The 13,953-nt window shown below is 36.6% G+C and overlaps 1 protein-coding gene across 1 annotated transcript in view; it reads right to left on the bottom strand.

Annotated features, from left to right (window-relative positions):
- LOC106873538 (phosphoinositide 3-kinase regulatory subunit 4) overlaps positions 1 to 4,216 on the bottom strand; it is an 85,745-nt gene extending 81,529 nt beyond the window's left edge. The window contains 1 exon segment of the mRNA XM_089365288.1: positions 3,946 to 4,216. The gene's annotated coding sequence lies outside the window, so the exon portion shown is untranslated.
- Positions 4,217 to 13,953: the final 9,737 nt, after the last annotated feature.

The following is a 13,953-nucleotide window of genomic DNA, read 5'->3' as shown; positions in this document are numbered from 1 at the left end:
CAATTGCACTGCTTTAATTGCAGGCTCTTCCTATACAGTGCAGTAAATTCTTTTGATCACAATATCTGCCTGTCTATGTTTTTCACCTCTTTTATTTCCAGGGCCATCTCTTAACTTCTCAAGATTTCTCATGTTCTATTTCTTTCTGTCAACACTCTTGGCTGGGATGCACAAACAACTGAGTTCACTAAATCCTGGTAGCATTACATGGCAATGGGCTTTTACTGCTTCACCAGTGATGTTGAAGGCAACAGTAACACTATAAAGTTCCATTCCTGTAAAACACTGTAGGAAGGCAAGCCCTCTCATAGGAAGTTACTAGAATATTTTCTCATTCTTTCCACTCTTGTTAATAGCATTTAATGCACATGAAGTGGTCATAAGAGCCTCAGCAAAAGGCTATGTTAACAACACCACACCTTGAATTTTCCCGCCAGATCACAATTATAAATAGCAGTTCCTGTTATAATAAGGCCTCAACCTCAATACCTCTCCTAGTATCATTTAAGGATACTGCCAACCTTCTTAATTGTCTGTTCCCCAGTTGGTGGAACTTATTTTTATTATATATTCCTTAGATTTGCTGTGATGGATAAATGAAAACAGAGCTTTTCAACAGATATTTGATTGAGAATTGTCAAACTTCATAAGCTGAAATGGAGTTTTTGAGGAATGACTGCTGAGAGTGGACACCTAATGACCGCTACTCAACATTCTGTAGACACCTCTAAAGGAATTGGTAGCTATTTGCCAACCCTCAATCATGGCAGCTGTGTAAAACTACATGAGTATTCAACAAAGGAAATCTAGGAAAAAGAGTGAATTGTATCATTATATAGATAAGAATAGGAAGAAATTCTTGATAATACGATATTGTTCATCATTTAACATCTGTTGTCTATGCTGGCATGGATTGGACGATGTGACTAGAGCTGGAAAGCTGGAAGGGTGGGGGGGGGGGGGGCTGCACTAGACTCCAGTCTGATTTGGCATGATTTCTACAGCTAGATGCCTTTCCTAATGCCAACCACTTTACAGAGTGTGCTGGGTGCTTTTACGTGATATCACATGAGTGTGTTTATGTGACACTACATCACAGGTGCTTTTATGTAGCACCATGCTGGTACTTTTACATGGCCCCATGCGGACGCTTTTATGTATTGTCACACAAGTGCTTTTATGTGGTACCACGAAGGCACTTTTACATGGCACCACTGTGAGCACTTTACACAACCAGAAAGATCAGTCTTAACACTTTGGTTGCAGGGTACAGGTCTTCTTGAGTATAGTAAGGCATCAGGTATCTCGGTCCTTTGTCATCTCACCTGAAAGGTTCAGCTTCCTGAGTTTGTCTCCAGTACTTCATCTTATGTCTTCTTGGGTCTCTCACTTCCACGTGTTCCATCCACTTTGAGAGATCGGCACTTCTTTATGAAACTGTCAGCATCCATCAACATAACATGACCAAACCAGTGCAGTCTCCTCATCAAATTTATATATTCAATGCTTCATAGAAGTGATTCAATTTTGAGAAATTTCAGGTATTTGGCCAAATTCAGTGCCATATGCTATATTCTTTGATGTACACATTCCATTTTAGAGAAAAAGGATTATTTCTTTGAAAGTTCTTAAATAAAGTGCTATTTGTTTTTGTAGCATTAATTGTATTAATTACATTTGGTTCATTGATAATATTTATGTTGAAAATCATTTAAAAGATAATTGCCCACCCACCTGTTCACAAATATAATTTGAATCATGATCTAATAATTGGAAAGCATTAATGGTTCCGGGTAAGTGTCTTCTACAATAGCCTCAGGCTGACCAAAACCTTGGGAGTGGATTTGGTAGATGAAAGCTGAAAGAAGCCCCACGTGTATATACATATGTATGTATGTTTGTGTGTCTGTGTTTGTCCCCCCACCATTGCTTGACAACCGATGCCGGTGTGTTTATGTCCCCATAATCTAGCATTTCAGCAAAAAAGACCGATAGAATAAGTACTAGGCTTACAAAGAATAAATTCCGGTGTTGATTTGTTCAACTAAAGGCGGTGCTCCTGCATGGCCACAGTCAAATGACTGAAACAAAGGAGTAAAAGAGAGTCCCATTCTTTCATAAACTAGTAGCTGCATACATGATATTCCATTAGAGTTTCTAAAATGTAAGCAACCAAACTACATTTATCAGCATACTATAGCTCAATGAGTTGTTCAAATCTGATCTTGGCGGTGGCCTGCAGCCTTGATTTTGTTAATAGTGGCTCCTGCCTCCTTTCTCAGCCTTCTGCATAACAGTGCGGTCACACAGATGGACATATTAAATAATACAAGAGCCAGCATGGAGTCTTGCCCAACTCTGTTTTTTTTTAATACCAAGGGACTCAGATGTCTGCCTTCTAACAACTTTATTTATGTCATTTATGTAAGCAATACATATTTATTTTTCGTGTGTGTATGGGTAACAGGATATGAACCAATCTGCCTCAATCTAACTATGGTATGAATCTGGATTCTGAGGGAATATGAAACAGATGATCGTATCTGGGTGGAGAGAAAAACCCCGCAAGATCTTAAACTTTAAAGGGTGAATGGATATGACAAAAAAGGACAAAAAATGTCTTTTTCAAAAAAAAAAAAAAAAAAAAAAGTCGCTTCTGTAAAACCTTGCAACCCAGCTAGTGGCTAGTTAGAATATACTCTAAAACACCATCAAGAAGAGGCCCAGTCCTTAAGCTTCTGATTATCGAACCTCCAGACATGATCCTTCTACCGTTTTTTTTAGCAACTGTTGATTTAATTTATGAGGTACATTAAGTCTATCGATCCCAGCTATCTTGGAAGGACCCTACGGAAACCATAAGCACAAATTTCCACCAGATCGATAATAAATCAAAATGATAAAAACTATATACATATTTTTGACCACTGGGATATCAAGAAGTTCCGATTCTTACAGCTTATTGAATTAATGTTTGGCTAAGAGGTGAAACTAGGAAGTCGCAGTCAATCAAATATATGTAATAGAGTTTAATCTACTAAATGTATTGAGCCATCAGTAAAACTTTGTTGTTGCTTGTAACTTTATAATTTAAGAACCCAAACATCAACACTCCAGTGTATGAAATTAAATGTTGATGTCATTTACTCTTTCTCTCCCTCCTCCCCCTCTCTCTCTCTCTCTCACACACACACACAAATCTGGAAAGTCCTCAAGCAAGTACCCAAGTATTTCGAGTGATCACTTAATATTACCATACAAACTGGCAAAAGGACTTTGAAGTTCTGTGTACACAACGAACGAGTGATATATATACACACATCAATACGTATAACAACATAGTAGTAATGTAATAGAAACAGAGCACAAAAACATAAACACAAAATTGCAGTAACTGATATTATAAACATTAGATCTTAATGATAATAATACACCCATATTTAGATCCAACGAGAATGCCTGTACGTAGTCACTGAAATGCTAGAAATAACGGCCAAAGTTTCCATCAAATTGCATTTCACTGTCTTAAAAAAAAAAAACCCAGACAGAATAGATAATGTAGTCTTAGATACGCACTGAATATGGTCACGTTGCAACAACTTTAGGCCTGTTGGATCAGCAGTGAGTGAGTGAACTGGTGTTAAACAACAGTAATTATAACAGTAATTGACAATTATGACAATCATTAGCGATTCATTAGTTATGATAATCAAGAATAACGACAAACAAGGAAGATTCAAATAAAAGTAAATTCTTATAGTATTTCAGTCAAATATAAAAAATATAAATACTGGTAAATATATACACATACGTACATACACACATATGTGTGTGTATGTGTGTATATATATATACATACATATATATATATATATATATATATATATATATATATATATATATATTAATTTATTGCAAAAATAATGTAAAACGAGTGGTACTTACTGAAAATTTTGGGGCTCTGTACAAAGGTCAAGAAACATGGGCGTATCACAAGAAAGCTTCAAAAATTAATTTACTACATAATAATCAGCGTATGAGATAATAATAAACTATAAAAATGAGTATACTAGAACGACCGTCACCAAAAGGACTTGACAGTGACGTCTTAATATTATTTATTGTTGTTCGACAATGTTGTAGTGTGAGATGGAACGATGATATAGCTTTAACAAACAACAGATTTATTGACTTGGGAGAATGATTGAATGAAGACGGTGCAATGTAGTTGTTTGTCCGGATGAATAGAAGAGTTGTCGTCTAATATAAATTAATTCCCTTGGTTTTAATTATCTATTGGTCGATCTAGCAAAAATCGTTAGCGCGGCGGACAAAATGCAAAGCTGCATTCCATCTGGCTCATTGTTCTGAATTCAAATTCTGCCGAGGTCGACTTTGTTTTTCATCCGTTGAAGTATCAGTTGAGCAGTGAGGTCGATATAATCGTCTGGCCCCCCTTCCTCCCTAAATTTCAGGCTGTGTGGCTATAACAGAAAGAATTATTATCATTCCTTTTTTTTTTCTCGCTTGTTGTATTTAGATATACACGCGAAATTCTTTAAATTAAATCATGTTTTCAATTAGCTGTTGTTTCATTTTGTTGGTAAAATAGTTCTCAAAATACAACCTAAACATAATTAGTTTGTTCTTGTGCGGCATCATTTTTATAGAGGAGACTATTTTATACACGACACCGTCATGCTGGCCAGGAAGAGCATAAGAATGCATAGGACATTTAGCTGAAGTGATTATATATACTTTTGTGTCTGGGTAGAGTAATTTTCTTGTGCCTTAAAATTATATATATATATATATAATTCCTTCGAAATGAACACATGCAACGGTTATAATATTTACATTTTAATAATTACCATGCTTATATTGTATTTTAATTGTAGCAGTTGATAATGATGTCAACGAATGAAGCTACACACTCGAATAGCCGAGCATTCTAATCCAGTATATATATATACTTTTCACAATTGACTCATGGGGCATTCCTTCGATATAACACGACAAAATCAAAACATTACACTTCGGGTATTTCCGTGGATTGTGGAATATAGATATAACGGAATTATGCCAGCAATGTCTCATTTTAAACGAGTTATATCGAAGGAATGCCACTCCTGGCTAATGTTTAAAATCACTTCTTTTATACTTAATTCTATTTATTAGCAATGTGAAAACTGTGGATTAGCTGTCTCTCCACACATCCAAGTTTATAAGTTTTAATTGATAAGATTATTTTGGTCGAGCTGACTTAATTTTAGATATACTTGCTTCTGGCTGAAGTGTGCTGAGATCATGTGTTGAAACTGAATCAATTACATTCTGGCTGAGTCATACATTTATAGACAGGCATAAATGTGTAGTTAAGAAGTTCGTCGTTTCGGGTTCGATCTCATTGCGCATGTATCTTCTACCACATCCTCGGCATGTGATAGAATTTGGTAGATGGAAACCTTATCTTTGTGGTGTGTGCCCCTCTGTGTTTATGTAGAGTTTTTTACAGGGGCGTTAAGTAAATTGTATGAAATAGTTAGAAAACGGTAGTAAATGTTAAAATTAGTGTAAATTACATGCTGTCTTTTATAGTTTTTAAATTTTCAACTACTTTGGAGTTTTGATAAACGTTATTCATATATAACAGGTGTCCCCTTCACCACGGATTTTTAAACTTTAAAGTTAGGAATGTGCATTATACTCGAGAAATAGCTTGCTGCAAACGTAATTGCGTTTTTTGTTTTTTCCATATGTATTAAAGATTACTATTATTTTAACACCAGTCTATTGTGCGTATGAAATATATTTTCCCGACATTTCTTTTAGTGGTACACCTTGTAATATAAGGGTATATTATACTTGAACATAGCGTGTTAATTTATTCAAGTACACTTACAAATGTGTTTGCACCAGTTGCTACCACGGTAAGTCACAGGCGTGGAGGACGACAATAACATTATCGACTTGCTTATTACTACATTTTAATACCATCAGACACTTACATGTCCAATACTATAATATTGTAAATTATTCTAATATTTATTCCATGGTTCCCCCCTTTACATGCACAAACATGTTCCTGTGTGGCTTATAACATGGCTCTATATCTTAGTTTTATTGTAAAGAGAGAAGACACTACCATTTTCTTTAAACAGAACATTATTTGGAGCTTCCTGCAAAGTGCTGTAAATACAGCTCTTGTATAGGTCAAATATGTCCCAAACATATTTGACCTGTTATGTATACCGTTTATATTAGTGGATGGTGTCCTCATTGTTTGTCAGCTTTTACTATGTTTCGGCTGTGTACAGACTAGCCTTCATCAGGTGTTTTGTGATTCATCTTAGCGTCTTGCCTGGGATTGAACTCAGATCCTTTAGGTTACTACATTGCATCATCCAATGCCTTTATCCACTATGCGATGCCAACGTTGCATGTAAATCAATTCATGTTTGATACTAATCTCCTATAAGGAAGTGAGGCTTCCAGAGTCATTACGGAGTTGTCTCTCTTGTGATATACAAGGCTGATGATAGCCAAGTAGGTAGAAATGCATTCACTGTTCTGCAAAAGGGCATCTTGGAATGATTTAGTGTTTTAAATCTGGTAGTCAATGTGGAAACTAAGGATAGATGAGTGGTTAGTAAGAGTTGTACAAGTCATGTACAGGGATGCTCTCAGTAAGGTGAGGGCTGGCAATGAGTATAGTGAAGAATTCTGCGTAGGGGTCCACCAAGGATCAGCCCTCAGCCCCCTCTTATTCATCATTGTCCTCCAGGCAATAACAGGAATTCAAGACAGGATGCCCCTAGGAACTCCTCTATGCTGATGACCTTGCTCTAATAGCTGAGTCACTATCAGGAACTAGAGAAGAAGTTTTAGGTGTGGAAGCAAGGTATAGAATCGAAGGGCCTCAGAGTCAATCTAACAAAAAACAAAGTATTAGTAAGTAGGAAGGCAGACAAATCATAAATTCCTTCAGGTAGATGGCCCTGATTGATCTGTAGAAAAGGCGTAGGTAGAAAATCCATAAGATGTACCTAGTGTAAGCTATGGACACATAAGAGGTGCAGCAATATCAAAAGAAGGCTAACTGGGAAGATAGTTTTTATCTGTGGCAAATGCACAGGGGCAATAAACACTGAAAATGTGTAGAAAACAGCTTCTGTCACATGTCAGAAGGAAAATCTAGAAGTGGTTTATAGCTTCCGTTACCTAGGTGACCAAGTCAGTATTGGAGGTGGATGCTCTGAGAATATAACTGCTAGAATAAGAATAGCCCGGGAAAAGTTCAGAGAGCTCCTACCTCTGCTGGTAACAAAGGGCCTCTTGCTCAGAGTGAAAGGGAGACAGTATGACAGCAGTGAAACATGGGCTGAGGACATGTGTAAACTTGCAAGAAATGAAGCTAGTATTCTCCGCTGGATGTGAAATGTCAGTGTGCATACATGACAGAATGTCAGCACTCCGAGAGAAAAGTAGGATATAGGAAGCATGGTCGATGCCAGTTACTGCTTAACTGGCCGTTGTGCCAGTGGCATGTAAAAAGCACCCACTACACTCTTGGAGTGGTTGGTATTAGGAAGGGCATCCAGCTGTAGAAACCTTGCCAGATTAGATTGGAGCCTGGTGCAGCCTTCTAGTTTACCAGTCCTCAGTCAATCCGTCCAACCTATGCCAGCATGGAAAGCAGATGTTAAATGAAGTTGATGATGATGATGATTACCTTAAGAAAGAATTCTTCACATTGGCAAACACCAGTGAAAATGGCCTTTGCACATGTCAAATATACCCCAAATGTATTTAAACTGATATAAATATTTATAAACTAAATCAATGTAAAATTCCTTTAGATGGAAACCATATATATATCCCTTCATCTGGCTGAAGAAAAAGAAGTAATGTTATGTACTCCATGGCAATGCATTGTGATTGGTTATACATTAAAAAGAAAGCCGTGTTTAAACCAAACCTCTTTTATGATTTGAATCAAAAATTGTGAAGTACAGCTGGTAGTGCTCCACAAAATTAACTGTGAAACCTGATAGTTGTAAACATGGGTGAATTTCTGAAATAAACAAAATTTTAGCTAAATGCCTGAACAGATAGCAAATACTAGCAATCTCTACATAATGTAATAAGCTTGTCTTTATGTCTCATTACTTGGCATTTCAGCAAATAGATATCAATAAAGTAAATAAATACTAACCTGACATAAGTATTGTCAATGCAATTAACTAAAAATCCTTGATGATGATATTCTAACATAGGTGCAGTCCAAAGACTAATACTAGTAGGAAGGGATTAGTGATGGGGTAGCATTTCTGTTGCAGGTTGAAATAGAATGTTATGATATGGAAATAGTTTTAAAATGAGTACCTTCACAACTTTTTTTTTGTTAAAAAAGAAATAGAAACCATGCCAAAGCTGACACTGGAACTTAGTGCAGCTCTATAACTCACCTGATCCTGTCAATCCTTCCAACCCATGCCAGCATGGGAAAAAAATGTTAAGTAATGATGATCATCATCATGAAGATGATGCAACTGAGTAGCTTTCCACATAATTTCATTACAACATTAAATTTTATTTGTTTGGCGAAAGATAGTAACAAGTCATTGCAGTCTTCTAAATATTTCATCTACATAAATATCCCCAAAATTCAGTACTTTCAAATTTAGTGCCAAAATCATTTTGAACAAAGCTTAAAACATTGAAAGAGCAGAGAGCAAGGACAAGGAGTGAATAGCTGTTTTTTTGTTTTTTTTTAAAACTCTTTTCATACCAACTCACTAGCCAGTTCTAGCCAGTTCTATGACAAACTTCCTATTTTAAAGTGATGTAAATTAAAATCTTCATTCAAAATTTCGTGTTAATTTATGTTCCATACACCAGTTATTTTGCTAAATTCTTCATTAATTTGAAGACTAATTGATACAAAAACAGCGTACATCAACAGAAATATCATAACAAAGGGGTTAAGCAGAACAGGAACGAGTGATATGAAAGGCTTAAACTTGCTCATTTTAATGATTGGTTTGATCCTATAACATCAGTAAAAAGTCATTGCCAATGTTTTGTTGACCTGTTATAATTTTGATGAAGTGAGGATTCAATTTTACACCAATCTAATTTGATCCATAGTGGTTATCCTGTAATGCATCAACTCCAGTAATCAATCTTCTGAAGAGGAAAGATTGATAAAAAAGCCAAACTTGCTATCTCCGATTCAGTTTCCATCTCTATCCTCACTTATGGTTATAAATGCTGGGTAAAGACTGAATGGGTATGGTCACAAACGCAAGTAGTTGAAGTGAGGTTCTTCTGAAGGCTCTTTGGAGTAATGTTGCTTGACAGGGTGCATAGCTTAGAGGTCAGAGAGTCTCTCTAGGTTGAGCTGCCACTTCTCTGAATTGAGAGATCACAGCTCCATTGCAATGGATCTGTGATTAGAATGTCACTGGAAAGAATCACAAGGCAGATTCTTCAAGCTGAATCAACTGGCAAGAAATCTAGGGGTAGACCAAGAATAAGACATTTGGATAATATCCATTTTTGCTGTTGGTCATGTTATTTCATTGAAGAAGAAGGTTTTCAGCTGGTCATGGAGCCATTTTTGCACTGCTTCCTGCACTTTGTTTATAGCAAATCAACAACTTCATTATGGATGTTTGAGCAATTAAAAAATGTGATAGTTGGAAGGGGCAAGATCTGAACTGTATGCATGATGTCACAGCAACTTTAAACTCAATTATTCATTGGTTTCAACAGTGTGGGCAGCAATATGTGGGTGTGCATTGTTGTGCAACCATAGCATCTGATTTGACAACAGACCTTAGCATTTGGTATGAATTGCTGGTTTCAATTTGTTGATCAGCATTTCACTGTAGCTTACACTGGTGACTTTAGACCCTTTTTTCCAGGTAATGTTTCAGTTTAGGCTTTTTCTGCATTCCAAAAAAAACAGCACCAGTTTTCCTGCAGAGGGTTGAGTCATGAATTTTTTTTGCTGGCAATTCTGGGTGTTCCCATTCTATACTCTGCAATTTGGATTAAGGCTAAAACTGGTACCACTTTCCTTTAATTCCCAAATTTTATTTGATAACGACGTAAAATTAGCCTTATGTTTAAGTCTAAAAGATGACAAGTGGTTATATATATGCTGTTTCAAATTAATCGTACATCCCAAGTAAATATAATTATCAGTTATAGTACTTATTGTGCATTTATGTACTACATTTCTGGTGAGACATCGACCTAATAATGGACAACAGAACTTATTTCTACAATTGCAACTAGTGGAACTATCAACAACACCAATATTATTACTAAGATTTAAATCATTGCTGTTACCATTATTCACATTGATATTATTTCTCCTATTATTAATTCTATTATCAGGCTTGTTATGATCACTTCTATTACTATCTAATCCCATTTCCATCATGCTATCAGATAGAATCATTCCTGCAGCATCAGGCATACTAATATTTTCTATTTCCATATATGAACTAGAACCATGATTCACATCATTATCATTAGAGGTGCTACTACTATCTATTTCAATTGTACTTCCAACATCAATACCACTATATTCATTATGCTGGTTTAAGTTATGTTTGACGGACCTAAGAATATTGCTGTTACCTTCATAATTCCTATTGCCATTGTTATTTCCACTTCCATTTCTATAATTATTGGTAATGCTATTACTAATCGTTGTTTAACATCCGCTTTCCATGCTAGCATGGGTTGGATGATTTGACTGAGGACTGGTGAAACCAGATGGCTACACCAGGCTCCAATCTGATTTGGCAGTGATTAAATTATTATTGATATTTCTATAACTATTACCACCATTTTTATTTTCAATGAGTCTGGCTAATCCTATGTTCTTTCTATTTAACCTAGCTATGATTGTACCTATATTAGTAAGGGTCAAGTATGAGATTCGGACTGTATTACATGAAAAGATTCTACTATATCTGTGGGAAGAAGGAAAATATTTTTGTAAAATAGCTATAAATTTTGGTATATTTTAGTGGAGACTGCACAGTTGAATGGGATATTGAACCAGACAGGATTTTTATTTTTCAATTTATTGCATGAATGAGTACAGGATACATTTTGATTACCATTATTCTCTAGAACAATATTATGATTTATAGTTTTGCATACCTTTTTGTGGAATCCCTATTATTTTGTAGAGTAACTATATCATTTGCATTACCATTTCTTTTATCTAACCTAGTTTTTTTGCTGGTATTAGTATGTAGTCTCCTATCAAAATATACTCTATTATTATTCTTATTTAGAATGTCAAGTATGTAGGATGGTTTTTCATTTAGTATTTCATCACCACTAATTAAGCTAATAGACTTACTATTACTAACATCATTATTAATATCTCTTTCAAAAGGAGTTGGCCTTCCAGGACAGAAGAAAGAAATTTTCTGGCCATATCCTGCTTTAGACAAAGCAACATTGTAGTACTATGAATGAGAATTAAAAATATCAATATTTGAAGATAACTTAGTAATTCTCTCAGAAATGTTTTTACTATTAATTTTAATACATTAGGTGTGTGGGGGGGGGGGGGATTAGATAATTTATTCACATACCTTGTAACCTTGTCCTCTTTTCTATAGGGGTAGTACAATTTAAAGTCTACGTTTAGAATTGTGTCCCCAAAATTTACTAGCTTAGTACCATATTCATACGTAATACTTAAGTTGAAGCTTTTAAAAAATTTTCTAATTTTCTTTCTCATTCTTTCAATGATTGATTTATTGTTACTAGGGATGATGAATAAGGCATCATCCCCATATAAACTGCCCTGCAGCTCTGGGATTTCCTTATTTAGGCTATACAAGAGGTATGCACCTACTAGATTTGTAATTTCAGCTAAGTCGCTCGACCCCGTCGCTATATCGAAGTTGTCTGGAGTGTCAGCCCTCATCCAAAGTTTGCCATCAAATTCAATAATAGTTCTTCTAGCTAACAGAATAATATCAATTTTATCCATAGTAATAAGAGAGCAATTTTTAGCAAAAATAAGAGCCTTATTTAGAAGTATTAGGGATATGCTTGAATAATAACTATTTATGTCAAATTGGATAAAAGAATAATTACCAGTGTTATCGATAGATCTGAACCACTTAAGTACCTCATCATTATCAATCCATAATTTTAAAGTTAAGTTGGGAATTATAAAGGGTAGAATATTGTCAAGAATAAGTTTACTAAGCCGGCCAATATCAGACCTAGTTGGGCAAATAAGTCTGACAGTAGTGCTATCCTGGAAGTTTTTTGTGGATGTTTTGAAATTTCTTAATAGTTTTTAATAGTTCTTAAACCGTTTAAAGTTTAATTTGATGCCTGACCCTAATATCTTATATATCTAATATCATTTAAAGGACACATAAGAGATAAAATTTATAATATAATTAATGTAAAGAATTGATACATAGGATTTGGGATAGAAGAATGGTTAGTGAGAGCTGTGCGAGCCATGTACAGAGATGCTGCCAGTAAGGTGAGGGTTGGAAATGAGTACAGCAATGAATTCCGGGTAGAGGTAGGGGTCCACCAAGGTTCCGTCCTCAGCCACCTCTTATTTATCATAGTCCTCCAGGCAATCACAGAGGAGTTCAAGACAGGTTGCCCCTGGGAGCTCCTCTATGCTGATGACCTTGCCCTAATTGCGGAGTCACTATCAGAACTAGAGGAGAAGTTTCAGGTGTGGAAGCAAGGTCTAGAATTGAAGGGCCTTAGAGTCAACCTAGCTAAAACCAAAATCCTAATAAGTAGGAAGGTAGATAAAACACAAACCCCTTCAGGTAGATGGCCCTGCTCAGTATGTAGAAAAGGAGTAGGTAGTAACTCTATAAGATGTACCCGGTGCAAGCTATGGACACATAAGAGGTGCAGCAACATCAAAGGCAGGTTAACTAGCAAGTTAGTTTTTGTTTGTGGCAGATGTTCAGGTGCAATAAAGACTGTAAACAAGCAGGAAACAACTTCTATCTCATTCCAGGTGTGAAAAACTAGAGGTAGTCGATAGCTTCCGCTATCTGGGCGACCAAGTTAGTAGTGGGGGTGGGTGCGCTGAAAGTGTAGCTGCTAGAATAAGAATAGCCTGGGCAAAGTTTAGAGAGCTCTTACCCCTGCTGGCGACAAAGGGACTCTCACTCAGAGTAAAAGGCAGACTGTATGACGCATGCGTACGAACAGCCATGCTACATGGCAGTGAAACATGGGCTGTAACTGCTGAGGACATACGTAAGCTCGCAAGGAATGAAGCCAGTATGCTCCGTTGGATGTGAAATGTCAATGTGAATACCCGTCAGAGTGTAAGTATCTTGAGAGAAAAGCTGAACATTAGAAGCATCAGTTGTGGTGTGCAAGAGAGACGATTGCGCTGGTATGGACATGTGGTGAGAATGGATGAGGATAGCTGCGTGAAAAAGTGCCACACCCTAACAGTTGAGGGAACCCGTGGAAGAGGTAGGCCCAGGAAGACCTGGGCTGAGGTGGTGAGGCAAGACCTTCGTACATTGGGCCTCACCGAGGCGATGACTACTGACCGAGACCTTTGGAAATGTGCTGTGCGTGAGAAGACCCGGCAAGCCAAGTAAGATCGTTGCCAGTGCCCCTGGACTGGCTTGTGCGGGTGGCACATAAAAGACACCATTTCGAGCGTGGCCGTTTTCGTGCGGGTGACACGTAAAAGCACCCACTACACTCTCTGAGTGGTTGGCATTAGGAAGGGCATCCAGCTGTAGAAACTCTGCCAAATCAGATTGGAGCCTGGTGTTGCCATCCAGTTTCACCAGTCCTCAGTCAAATCGTCCAACCCATGCTAGCATGGAAAGCGGACGTTAAACGATGATGATGATGATGATTTACATGGTTTATAATAATGGGCTTATCAAGGTTTAAGAAACT

The sequence above is a fragment of the Octopus bimaculoides genome, chromosome Z (assembly GCF_046866305.1).
Source record: "Octopus bimaculoides isolate indiv1 chromosome Z, ASM4686630v1, whole genome shotgun sequence".
NCBI lineage: Eukaryota > Metazoa > Mollusca > Cephalopoda > Octopoda > Octopodidae > Octopus > Octopus bimaculoides.
The sequence above is the reverse complement of the archived record's forward strand: the minus strand, read 5'-3'. Positions and strand labels throughout refer to the sequence as shown.